Raw genomic sequence first — 4,098 nt, forward strand, 5'->3', positions numbered from 1 at the left:
TGCGGCGTAGCTCCCTATAGAACGCTAATAAAACAAAAAAATAGATAACAGGGCTCGACGACGGCCCTGCTACTTAAGCTACAAGTTCCCACCTAAACAGTCACTTCATTTCCGTACATACATCACAACGTTCTATTCAATACGAAAAGACAAATTATACGATGGAACATCATTGGACTTCTTTCAAACTTCGATGATGTTAAAGAACTTCTTCACAGACACTCACCGAAAGTGCTGTGTACAGGAAACACGTTCAAAATCTATACACACCAAATCTCTATGCCGTTACATTATTTTCCGAAAGGACCGCAATGATGTCATTGTATCATTCGGAGGTGTAGCTGTTATGGGTAGGCAAGGAATAGCTTGTGTGCACTTGAAACTTCAAACGGTTTTTAACGCAGTGGCTGTTAGAGTGGTTCTTCTAAACAAACTCTACTCGGCTGCTGACCCGCAGGTCGCGGGTTCAAATCCCGGCTGCAGCGGCTGCATTTAGAATGAAGGCGAAAGCGTTGTAGGCCCGTGTGCTTAAATTTGGGTGCACGTTAAAGAACCCCAGGTGGTCGAAATTTCCGGAGCCCTCCACTACGGCGTCTCTCATAATCATATGGGGGTTTGGCACGTTAAACGCCACATATCAATCAATCATTCTAAACAAACTCGTCACCATTTGCTCTATATTACCTACAGCATAAGTTTTGTAAGTATTGTTTTAATGATGCTGGCAGGCTTGTATGTGCCGCCAGTAAAATGAGGACGCAGACCAACTTGTCAAAAAGACGATGAAGTCGTATTTCCGGTGGTCAGTCCAGCCTGACGTCCTTGTGTGCTCCTAATTAACTACAGGTTCCTGTTACGGCATAACGTGGCACTGGTGAAGGTGCTGGGTGACTGTCTATGCACTGTGACCATGCATTAAGAAGATCTCGACCAAAACTTTAGCGCCTTGGAAGAAATAGCGGACCTTCGGCACCGTCGGTAGCAACTAAGCTTACCAACCAAACTAGGGCCTCTTCCGGAACGCTCCAGAATCAAGGCAAGTTCGAAAAAGGCAAGCCAGACGGAACAGACCACGACTTCGCCAGCTCCATGGTCACAAGCCTTAAAGGCCTTCAATGAGGAGCCCCACTAAAATGTTGAAGACTGGTTGGACCCACACGACCGAGTCGCCGTCGTCAGCAAGTGGTACGATCACGGGAAGCCCCGGTGTGTCTATTCCTAACTGGAGGATTCGGCACGTATTTGGTTTGAGGACGTTAAGGGTGCCCTTACTAGCTGGCCGGTGTTTCGAACTCAGCTGCCGAACACGTATGGTAGTGCCGATCGCAAAGAACAAACAGAACGACTAATCAATTTTCGCAACCAATAAATTCTCGCAACCAACGACAAACGGCCTTGCCTGTATTTCGGCCAGACGCTCGCCGGTATCGAGATGGTGAACGACCTCATGCTTTTGAGAAGTACTTGGCGAGCCTAGCGTTTTCGAATCTTCAGCGACGCCAATCTCGCTCTCCGTCTCCTCGACGCTCTACATCCCCGGGTCAGTACTCAACTTTCGCCGATGTTATCACGGGACGATCAGCGAGGTAACCAAGCCCACGCCAGGAACATTAAGAACCAATAACGGCTTTCTACTTCAACTAGTCCGCCGACCTCCGACGATTAATTTCAGTCGACACCCCTCATCCACAATCAACTCGTTTCCGACGACATTGCCGCTCTTGTCGACAACCGTCCAGTAATTGCTCCGGTTGACACTGACACCGACTACTCCGCTATCAGCGCTTAACTCAAGGCTGAACTTGGGAAGGTTATGGCTCCTTGGGGGCATAGACCAAACCTTCGGGCAGCAAGAGGTCACCTTTTGACACCACTCGGGAGATGCACCGCAAGGCTGCAAATCTGCTAGTCGACGTTCATTACTTGTTTCAGCATGCTTCCCGATTGCTCCCGCAAGGTTATCCTTGACATGGATTTTTTTACGAGCACGGTGCTGTTATTAATATTCGAGACAGCCTCGTAGCATTTGCTGACGATTATGCCCCGAAACCTAAAGATACCAATGCGCAGAGGACTGTGCTTCGCATTGTCGACGACGCCGTCACACTTCGTCTACGAAACAGCATATGGCTGATGTGCAGGGTGACATAGATCATGGCAGTAGAGGTATCGCTGAAGCAAGCCTTTGGGCCCCTTGGTTCGGCAACTCTGCGTCGTTTGCGGCGTAACCCAATATAAACGTGAGAGACACTGAGTTACTGGTCACCAATTAAGGCAGAGAACACAATCATTTGGCCAACCGAACAACCATCACTTATTTCTAATTCATTGAGGATGAAGCTTATACCACGATTGCCCCAATTTTTTCAACCATTAAAGGTAACAACATGATAGTCAATACAGTCGATGCCAATACAAATCTGCCATGTGCGCAGAAAGAGCAGAAAGAGTTTAGGGACTGCTACGCGTCTACATTCAAAATAAAGCAAATACCAACTCTAAAGCATCATATTGTAACAGACCATGCTGGACGGCACAGACGTCAGAACGCCTGCCGAAAGTCGGAAAAAGAACAAGAGTACATACGTTCACAAGTGAAGAACCCCTTGTGAACTGGTTATTGTATGTGTTTTAACAATTAATTACGTCATGGCATCGCGATGACGTTCTTTGGGAAGGGGGGTGCCACTAGTGTATTTTTGGCACTATAGTTTCTATTGATGCTGGCAGGCTTGTATGAGCCGCTGTTAAAATAGAGGACGAAGACGAAATTGCGAACAAAACGATAAAGTATGGCTGGCCAGTGGTGGGTCCAGCCCGACGTCCTTGCGTGCTCTAAACTACAGGTTTCTGCTACAGTATAACATGATAACATACATACATACATACATACATAATACATACATACATACATACATACATACATACATACATACATACATACATACATACATACATACATACATACATACATACATACATACATACATACATACATACATACATACATACCCAAATGCGCATTACCAACTGCGAAAATATTAATTAAAGTCATAGTTGAACTTGCGCAAACCTGTCTTGTCTTGGGGACTTTTATGTGAATCGTAATATATGGGGAGACTTTTGCTGCGACGCGCGAAATCACGTAATGAAACATTCTCTTACTCCTCCGGCCCCTGTCTACTGAATCGGAAAGAGCCTACGTAATACAGCCTCGCTAACAGCACCTTTTTCTCCACAGACCTGATCATTGTGTCTCTATCGCTTCAAACCAAATTTCATTGGAAAGCCATAAATAATCCTCATGGGATTGACCACTTCGTGGTAGTTTTAAGTACAGTAACATCATATAAATGTCCTGCACAGGTACCCCAATGGCTCACCGAAATCGCTAATTGTGAAAAATACGGTAAAGATACGCTTTTAGAGGCGGAAATGTTGTAGGTCCGTGTGCTCAGATTTGGGTGCACGTTAAAGAACCCCAGGTGGTCGAAATTTCCGGAGCCCTCCACTACGGCGTCTCTCATAATCATATAGTGGTTTTGGGATGTTAAACCCCACATATCAATCAATCAGATACGCTTTTAACCTGAACTGACTTGTGTGCGTTAAGCATAGAGGCTGCTGTGGACTACTTCATAGCTTTTTTGGTTTAACGTTGCCACCAAATGTATTCCACAAACAAGTGGACTATCTGGCAAAATACATGTCGCTTCGTGTAATAATGAGTGTTTAAAAGCACATAAAAACAAAACGGGGAGATAACATCGACAATCATCGAAGATCATAAAACTCACGAATTTTAAGAACACAAATTCTCAAGGCATGACGACGCGCAGACAGCCGAAAAGAGAAAGTTGCCAAAATTTTTTACTAGGCATCACTCCATACATACACGAAGGTAAGGTCTAGAAAAGGAAGAGAAGGGTGGGAGGATAACAAGCATAATATCTCCCTCAGGTGAACACACAAGGAGACAGCTTGGAAGATCAGGCCAAGCAGCTGGGGGCACCCTTCGAGCAGGTTTCCAGCTCGTCACATTACTCTCAAGAGTTAAAACGGAACAAGAGAAAAGTGTAGAAGCAGAAACTAGGCACC

Source organism: Rhipicephalus microplus, chromosome 6 (genome assembly GCF_043290135.1).
Source record: "Rhipicephalus microplus isolate Deutch F79 chromosome 6, USDA_Rmic, whole genome shotgun sequence".
Lineage (NCBI taxonomy): Eukaryota > Metazoa > Arthropoda > Arachnida > Ixodida > Ixodidae > Rhipicephalus > Rhipicephalus microplus.